At 40.4% G+C, this 9,941-nt stretch overlaps 1 long non-coding RNA gene across 1 annotated transcript in view; it reads left to right on the top strand.

Moving 5' to 3' along the window:
* The first annotated feature begins 326 nt into the window (after window positions 1-326).
* Window positions 327-9,941, top strand: part of LOC137635940 (uncharacterized) — a 34,457-nt gene continuing 24,842 nt past the window's right edge. The window contains exon 1 of the long non-coding RNA XR_011042826.1: window positions 327-521. This is a non-coding gene — a long non-coding RNA (uncharacterized lncRNA). The remainder of the gene's footprint in view (window positions 522-9,941) is intronic.

Raw genomic sequence — 9,941 nt, 5'->3', positions numbered from 1 at the left:
CGATGACATTACTAACGATAGCAATGATCGATATTTCCATACGTATTTTAAATAATTTTTCCATATAAGTTTTACTCATTATATAAATGGTACAAAAAGGGCGCAGAACCTAACAAACCCACCTAACCTATCCTAGTTGTATGACAGGTCACAAACCTCAGGTATTTACTGAAAACGGTAAAATTCTCCTTACGTTTTAAAAGAAGACGATGAAACTTGCGGGTCACGGGAGTCTTCCATGGGGGTAGAAGACTTTTTCCCCAAAATGTACCTTTATAGGAAGTAACGGTATAACCACAACGACTTTTCTTTTTGGTTTTAGGTATGGTGGATTCGGCATTGCAATAAAACACGTGAATATCTTTCCTGTAAGATAGGGGGAACGACACTTGGGGCACTGCAAACGATGAGGAATTACATTGTGTGATTTCAGGAAAATATCAATATTGGCAGAAGAATCATAAAAATCACCATGGAATTTAGCAAATGCTTTTAGCTACGGAATACTGCAGCCGTTACAAGTAAGTATCTATAATTTCCTCCATTGTAAAATACGAAAAAATAAATCTCACTCGAAATGGTGGACACCTGACTAGTTCAAAGGTTACAAAGGAAAAGGGCTTCGTGGAAGAGGGATGAACAGACGGCTTAAAGAGACAAAGGAAGGGGGTAGGGAAATACCAGTTGTCAACCCCCTTGTGTACACTTTGAATACGTATCGGTTCCTGATTGGTTAACAGAAATATAAACGTATTTTGAGCGTAGTGAAAAATCTATTTTTGGGTGAAAGAGCCATGTCGTCCTGATGGAAGTTCCTTCATTAGTAGCTTCCTAAGTTATATGGGACTACAGTGATATATCCCAGAGAATTTACCGAAGGTACCCAGAATTCTAACTCCTGGAGCGAGTATCCCTTAAATTTCCTTAAGGGATATCGCGTAAGGACGTATCTTGACACATCTCATAGCTATTTACACCCCAAATAGCCTTTCACTACGAGAGGGAAAGTGGCAAGAAAAAATAGGAGAGTCGGACTTTGGCAGCATTGGTTACTGTATTTTTTCATGACACAATCTTTGCAACGGCGCCTCCAAAGTTTATCCAGATATACTGTTTTGTATTTTCCTCCGATTATTATAATTTCAAGAAGGTAATGTATAGAGAAGAAAAGACTTGTTTTACGTTTATATATCGATTCCCTAGTATGTTTTCCCCACCCGAAACCCCGAGTTCCCACTGAGGTCCCCCATTATTGGAGGATATAGATGTATATACATCTCTGAAACTATTCATTTGCGACGGGAACGAGTCGTTTTCCAAGAGAGCGTAATTTTTTCTATAAGAATACAGTAAGTAGTTGTTTTCCTAGGTTACATTGCCCTGTAATACACTACAATGAAACCCTTCATAGTCACCAATTCCATTGTAGAAATTTCATTAGATGTGTTACATACTTGTTTTGGGGCCTTTGTATAACAGCGGCCAGTTCCTCCTGCTTGCATAGTGAATTATCCTAAACCTAACTTACGATCCGTGTCCTTACCTACTTACCTAACGGGGAAGGTGGGGGGGGGGGGGGGGCTGACGTCCCTCTGCGATCCCCCTTACACTGCCGTATTCTTGGTAGTCCGTCATTATAACTAAGGTAGGCTGCTCTTCTAGAAAAAGGACTCTCATAAATCAAACCATTGTTCTCTAGTCTTGGGTAGTGCCATAGGTTCTGTACCATGACCTCCCACTGTCTTGGGTTAGAGTTCTCTTGCTTGAGGGTACACTCGGGCATGCTGTTCTGTCTTGTTTCCCTTCTTTCGTTAAAGTTTTTATAGTTTATATAAGAAATATTTATTTTAATGCTGTTACTGTTATTAAAATATATTTTAAGTGTTAATAACACACTTATTTCCTAGTTTCCTTCCTCACTGGGCCTTGTTGGAGCCCCTGGGCTTGTAGCATCCTGCTTTTCCAACTAAGATTGTAGCTTAGCAAGTAGTAGTAATAGGTGGCCGCTATTGTACACAACCCCCTTGTTTGTTTATTATTGACGCAACTGGAATCCATGTTTGAAATATCAATTTCTTCTCATCATCTGTTTGAGTTATTATTGTATGATAGCCTATCAGTACGTCTATTTGACCACTATGTCCAATTGCTGTCTTGATATGGCCTTATTTTTCTTTAGAATTCACCATATTGGTCATGTCTTAAGACAACACATTATCAGTGACTGCTCCATAGAGAGGTTAGTGGTCTCATTGCATGTCATGTGGTACTCTATATTATTCGTATTATTATCATTATTATATCTTGCCAAGCTACAACCCTAGTTTGAAAAGCAGGATACTATAAGCCCAGGGGCTCAAACAGCGAAAGTAGCCCAGTGAGGAAAGGAAACAAGGAAAAATAAAGTATTTTAAGAACAGTAACATTGAAATAAATATTTCCCTGTATAAACTATAAAAACTAACAAAGCAAGAGGAAGAGAAACAAGATAGAATTGTGAGCCCGAATGTACCGTCAAGCAAGGTATTTTTGTAATAGACTGTCTTTGCAGTTACCTTCGGATCCTAATTGCGCTTGCTTTATAGCCAGCTAATTTACCTCTGTTCCTTCTTCCTTCCATCTTACTGTCCAGCTTATTTAACTTTTAGTAAATAGTGTAACTGTTTTGGTGTTCTCCTCTAGTTGCACTTGGGCAGTGAATGGGCCTGCAGGCACTAGCCCCCATCATATATTGCCTAAATTCATAAATCTAATCCAATCCATCGCCTACTTTTATAGAAGTCCATCTGATAATATTTATCGCACGAGTGTTTTGACGACTAGTGCTTGTTCGTTTATCTTGGGCTGTCGTATCTTTGCACCTTGTTGTCCCTGCTGCTCCTCCCTCCATTGGTGGTCACTTCATAGGGGATTCCACAAGCGAGTATAAGACTCGCTGATGCTGGCATTTATCTCTTCGGAGCATAGCTTATCAGAACAAGACAACAAGGGGGTTCGGCCCCTTACTGATATATCCACTTCTATATTTGCTGCTTTTCTCGGTAATTGTTCATCCTCCGTTCGCATTTAAAGTTATAATACAATCACTGTGCAGAGTAATTCTTTGCTTTTTTGGCCATGATTAACTTTGTTGATGATGACGGTTATCAGACGCACAATTATAAGTATACGGATTCTTATGTGTGTACTTAACAGTACAGTACTGTACAGTACTTTATTTCTTGCACAACACAAATACTGTATATCATTTACTGTGTGGTAATTTAGAATAGATTAAGGATAAGTTTAACCATAGTTTTGTGTAGCACACTATAGTTACAGGACAAAAACTTCTTCTGTGGATTGGGCAATCAGCGTGAATTATTGATTGGTTGCGATACGCACTACCTAACTTAATGTCTGTTTTGTAATAGTAAACATAAGGTGCCATAACAATTTTCTAATTGAATATTTTATGGGGGCTGGTGGTTTATTGACTTGAAGTGTATACTTTATAGCTAACCCTACAGTTTCCAGTACAGCACTTATCTGTGGTGACGTTTGATACATGATAATTGAGTGGGTATAATTCTTGTGATGAACGTCTAAGCAGAGACACGTTCGCTAAGTTCCTGTAAGGGTGCAGCGCATGGGAAAAGTGTATCCTATGTACTTTTGATGGCAAGGGGAGGAGAAGCTTTGTTAACACCCCTATGGAAAAGTGATTGGATACTATTATTATAGAAATGGTATTCAACTTCAAATTGCTTTCTAACCAAGTTGATCATGTTTCAACCTCCATCCCTGTAAGTCTTCATTCTTCTTGGTGGTATGGAAACGTCCATGCCTGGTGATTTACCAGACTGGGGTTTGCGTCCCCCTCAAGCACGATAGTTTCTTGTAGTGTCCCTAGGGCATTTTTTGCTAATCAGGGCAATGCCACTGTCCCTTGCCTCTGCCATTTATGACAGCCTTTAAACATTTAAACTTGTCTTCTGCCTGCTACAGATATGTGCATTTTATGGAGGCATAGTTTTTGGTGCACCACAAGTCCATCTCTATTTGAGGCAAGGGACGTTCAGCATCATTTGAGTGTTTTGTCTACGTGTGCCCGGTGATTCACCTCGGCTTCCTATGTCTGCGGTTTTTGTTTTGCTTGCGGCTTACCCACCTTCGACTGTGGTTGTAACCTTTGCTCTGATTTCTTTGTGGCATCTGAAGCATCTGCGGTTTTCACTACACTGCTATGTCAACGGTTTCTGGTCCTCTGTTCCTGCAACTACGCTCACATAACCCACTTCGACTACTGCCGAGCCCAATGTTTATGCTTCCTTCCCACTCCTTTAGCTGTTCATGCGTATGATTCCTGATGCTCGTTCACCTCTGGTTGCTACGTCTTACAGTTTCTAGAGATGGATGTCCCACCTTCAGAATCTGTGATTAGTAAATCTTCTGAATTCTTAAGGATTATTCAAGCTGAGATGTATGAAGAGTATCATCAAGTAGATGAATGTCTTAGCACTGAGTATTCTGATAATTTTAGACAGGCTTTGTTTGTCTGGGATTGCTTCTCTCATACCTTTGTCTTTACTCAAGAGGGCTTTGTGTTATTCATCTCAAAGTATATACAGTACTGTACACTACTTCTTTTTGTGTAGTACTGTATTGGACTGGCCCTGCATAGTTTTCTTTTGAAATGGTCAAAGTGCGGTTTATTAGTTCTGTAGTTACAGATAAAAAACTGCGTCTTACGTTCATTTCCTCCCTACAAAAGGGCGAGTAAAGGGCAAGGGATGCGATTTTCCAATGGCTCCCATACATTTATCCTCTTTATGGGGTCGCAGGCTGCAGACGTTGTATAGGATTTTGGGCTGTTTTTTGCAGTGTTTTTGTATTACATTGATGGAAGGGCTTACATCATCCATCCCTTCCCTTGTCATAATTGTATTTTCTACTAATGTAAGGAAGAGATTTCAGGTCTAGCGCATAACTTGCTACAGCCCTTGGAGTGATGGGGCCTATACGGGTGCGTGCGTGAATAACTGACTGTACAGTATTCATCTACTGGCATATCGTGTGCCCTCAGGAAATCTGTTCCAAGTAGCGGGACTGACGCTGATGACTGCCGTGATTAATATCTCTTAATCATTTGCCAGTGAACACTTACTTTTGTAGGTTCTATAAATCCTGTTTGTGGTACTGTTTCTGTCTGGCTTCATGGGACATACAGAAGTGCTTCTCTGACTAGCGAGGAGACCAAGTAATAGGAACGCTGTTTATTTCTGTCTTTGGATTATATTCAAACATGCTCCTCCATCTGGCAAGGAATCAAATCAGTCATCCCGGGTTTGAGCTCACAAAATTGGACATATCGGATCTATATCTGGTCGGGAAGTTCGCATGATTGGCCTTGATTTTAGTGCTGCCTTTGACCGTGTTAATCATGAGGCCCTAGTTTTCAAACTCCAACAGTTGGGAGTGGGTGGGTCGTTTCTTAGCATTATTATTGATTTTTTAAGTAGTAGATCTCAAAGAGTTGTTGTTGATGGGCACCATAGTGAGTATAGGAATGTGATATCCGGTGTTCCACAGGGTAGTGTTCTTGGCCCATTACTTTTCATACTATATACACATGACATGTGGTTTGGTCTAGAAAATAAGCTTGTTGCATATGCAGATGATGCTACTCTCTTTGCATCAATTCAATCCCCTGAATGTAGATCTAGGGTTGGTGAATCCCTTAATAGAGATTTAGCTAAAATTAGTGCATGGTGCAAATTATGGGGTATGAAGTTGAATCCTAACAAAACTCAAAGTATGATTGTAAGTAGGTCAAGGACGGTGGCTCCTCAACATCCGGATCTCAGTATTGATAATGTTTCTTTAAATTTGTATGACTCTTTCAAAATTTTAGGTGTGTTTCTCGATAGCAAATTTACTTTTGAGAAACATATAAGGTCTGTGTCTTCTTCAATTGCACAAAAAATTGGCTTATTGAGAAAATCTTTTAAGATATTCGGTGATCAATCTATTCTGAAGAAGTGTTTTAATTCTTTTATTCTACCTTGTTTTGAGTATTGTTCTCCTGTCTGGTCTTCAGCTGCTGATTCTCATCTTAATTTGTTGGACAGAAACTTACGGTCTATTAAATTTCTTATTCCTGATCTAGATATTATTCTCTGGCACCGTCGTTCAATTAGTTCATTATGCATGTTACATAAGATTTTTCATAACTCTGACCATCCTTTACATTCAGATCTCCCTGGACAATTCTATCCTGTTCGTAATACTAGGCAGGCAGTTAATTCTAATAGCCAGGCCTTTTCCATCATAAGACTCAATACTACGCAGTACTCTAGAAGCTTTATTCCAGCTGTTACCAAGTTGTGGAATGATCTTCCTAATCGGGTTGTTGAATCAGTAGAACTTCAAAAGTTCAAAGTTAGAGCAAATGCTTTTTTGTTGACCAGGCGGACATGAGTCTTTTTATAGTTTATATATGACATATTTGTTTTTGACGTTGTTAATAGTTTATATATGACATATCTGTTATGACGTTGTTACTTTTTTTAGAAGGATTTATTGTTAATATGTTCTCTTCAGTTATTTGTTTCCTTATTTCCTTTCCTCGCTGGGCTATTTTTCCCTGTTGGAGCCCCTGGGCTTGTAGCATCTTGCTTTTCCAATTGGGGTTGTGGCTTGGATAGTAATAATAATAATAATAATATACCAGCTCTTGGGTAGAACCTGTCTGGGGCACAAGTCTTGAAGGCTAGAGATGGTTAAGGACAGAACCGTCTCTGCTCCTTACCTATGAGATAAACCTACAGGTCCCAGGATGCTAGAACTGTATCCTTTGCCTAGTGGTAGTTCATAAACAGATCGTGTAGCAAACCTAGCTCCTTCGTGGGACAAGAAACGTATCGTATGAGATAGCGATGGCAATGTAAGTTTAGAGTAAAAGATAATTGACTGGGTCTTTTACCTTTTCTTTTGTCCCCTTCCTTGGGGTACAGCAGTTGCTTCGTTATGTGTTGGATCTTACGCTAGATGTAGTGGAGCCACGTGATCTAGCAACTTTACTTACAAATAGGTTTTGTTTAGAAGTTTCTCCATCCTCCGACGGGGAGAGGTATGACCAAATGTATGCAACCCATTTTTCATAATGACCATAAAGGTAGGGGAGACTCTTGACGTTTTGCGACAGCTGTTGCCTTCCTTTGGGGGTTTCAGGTTCATCCTCTAAGGAACGGCTTGTTGAGGCTCTGCGGACAGGGACACATCGGGCGCGCATACGTGCCTTCCCAGGGGAAGACTTTGGTTTCCTTCTTAGAGTTTCCGAAGGTTGTAGGTCTAAGGAACCTCCCATGTCTCTGCCCGTAGTGCCCACAGTACAGTAGTCTCAGCTCCTTTTGCTTTTCTCGTTCTTGCTACACCGTTAGTTAGATGAGAGCAGTTACTGACTGGTACCCCTCAGGGTTTCCCGTCAGGGGATCCCTTCGGGGTGAAGTCAGAAACTTGCTGCGGCCAAGTTTTGCAACCTTTTGCTTTCTATGCCTGCCCTCAGCCTCAGCTTTCTCAGCAAGCTGAGGGTATGGATAGTTTGCTTCCACCTCTTTCAGCCGATGGTCACCCATCACGCCAATGACTTCAATGCCCCTCTCCTGAATGGTCACTTCCCAGGGGATTCCAAAAGCGAGTATGAGACTCGTTGATGCTGGCATTTATTTCTTCGGAGCATAGCTTATCAGAGCAAGACAAGAAGGGGGTTCGGCCCCTCACTGATATATTCACTTTTATATTTGCTGCTTTTCTCGGTAACTGTTCATCTTCCGTTTGCATATAAAGTTATAATACAATCACTTTGCAGAATAATTCTTTGTTTTTTGGGCCATGATTAACTTTGTTGATGACGGTTATCAGAAGCACAATTATAAATATGCTGCTTTTTATGCGTGTACTAAACAGTACAGTACTGTACAGTGATGGCCAAGGGATACGGTTGGCCAACGGCTCCCATACATTCCTCCTCTTATGTAATCGCAGGGTGCAGAAGTTATATAGGATTCTGGGCTGGTTTTTTTTTTTTTTTTTTTTTTTTTTTTTTTTTTTTTTTTTTTTTTAATACATTGATGTAAGGGATTACCTCCTCCATCCCTTCCCCTGTCATAATTGTATTTTCTACTAATGTAGCTTAGAGATTTCAGGTCTAGCGCAAAACTTGCTATAGCCCTTGGAGTGATGGGGACTATAGGGGTATGTCTTTGAATAAAGGCTGTGTTTACAGTATTTATCTACCGACATATCATGTGGCCTCAGGAAATCTTTTCCAAGTAACGTGTCCGACAGTGACGTCAGCAGAGATTAATGTCTGAATCATTTGCCATTGAACGTTACTTTTGCTGGTTCCATAATTCCTAATTGGGGTGTTGTTTGCAGTAGACACTTGGAAGATGTTGGGGCCTGGTTTTATTCGTTTGTTCGGGATGGCTGGGACGAACAATTTACATGCGCCTTTATTGACAAGTAATTGCATGTGGAACATCTCCCTGGTAATGTAAAACACACAGTTTTCTGTTTCCTGGAAGAAATGCAGCCAAAGGCAGACTCTTTTCCCATTTCAGGCAAGCGAGACTCAAGCAGTCTCGCTGATGTCTAAGCCAGGTGAACCTCGTCTAACACTTTTAGGAAATCATTGAGGGACATGATGAAAGCAATAGAAATTGCTGTGAGCCTTTTGTTGTAACTTTGTCTGGAGGTTACACTATGCCTGCTGAGAAGGTTTACGGACTGATACTGTTTACTCTTACGAATGGTGTATTTGACGGAGAACTGGATATCATTCATTGATGTGTGTGCATGGTTCCCCAAACACCATTGAAGACAGGCACGACTAATGGAGTATAGCCCATCATAAGAATTAAGACCACTCCATTACCGTAGACCTGACGGACATGTAACCTTGGATCTGTTCTCTATTCTACAGGAGCCTTTCTCCTTAGCATTTTTGGGAAAAGTAGTGATCAATTCAAAGCCCATTGCTTCTTTTTGAATACCACTCCCCCAACGTTCATGCAACTGTTCACGCTATTCTCTTTTGAGCCATTTCTATCAGCACTCGTCTACTGAACGGACAGGTTTCGGCGATAGCTCCTTTCTGCCATCCTACAGGGAAATTCTTCAGCATCAAGCCAGACTTCCTTAGTTGACTAAGTTAGTCCTCCACAGCCACCTCCAAGTGTCGGCTCCAATAGTTCCTGAAGCTTTAGTGGTTAACAACCAGCATTCTCCATACCTACGGGTTAGGTGGCAACACGAATATGGGATGATCTACCTGGTAGCGGCACAATGAGTTTTAGAAACTAATGCAACACCTTTATACATTGTTTTTACACTTTCATTATGGTGAAGTAATGTAAACGTACATTTGTTCTGTTCAGAGAAAGGTTAGAATCCTTTCCGTGATGTCTTAAGACAACATTTGTTAGTAAGAGATAGGTAGTGCTGTTGATTTCTGTATATGTACAGTACATGAATGCACTTACAAATACAGGATCTATAATGCAGACTGCATTAAGGTCTATCTAAGCTTTATAGAAGGCACAGTAGTATGATTGTTTTAGCTTCATGCAAGCATTGAATCTAAGTTAAGCCACACAGCTCATGTTGTACAACAGAAGTACTGTACAATATAATCTTTTATGGTTTTCCTCTGGGAACTTGGGGCTTTTAGAGTCTTTATCAGAGGTCCTAGTACTCTGGGTTGATAAGGGAGCCTTGCAATCATCTGTCTAAGATTCCATTGCTTCGTCATGACTGAGGGATGCTCATGTCTTTTAACAGCGATAATTCTCTTGCTTTTTATGGAAACACCCTAAAAACTACATATATGTGTTTTGACTGTAAACCTGATGGTACAGTACTAGTGGCTTATCCTTGCCCTAGATAAGAGACCTCATTTT

Source organism: Palaemon carinicauda, unplaced genomic scaffold (genome assembly GCF_036898095.1).
Source record: "Palaemon carinicauda isolate YSFRI2023 unplaced genomic scaffold, ASM3689809v2 scaffold20, whole genome shotgun sequence".
Classification (NCBI taxonomy): Eukaryota; Metazoa; Arthropoda; class Malacostraca; order Decapoda; family Palaemonidae; genus Palaemon; species Palaemon carinicauda.
Note: the sequence above shows the minus strand (reverse complement) of the source record. Positions and strands in the feature narration are given on the sequence as shown.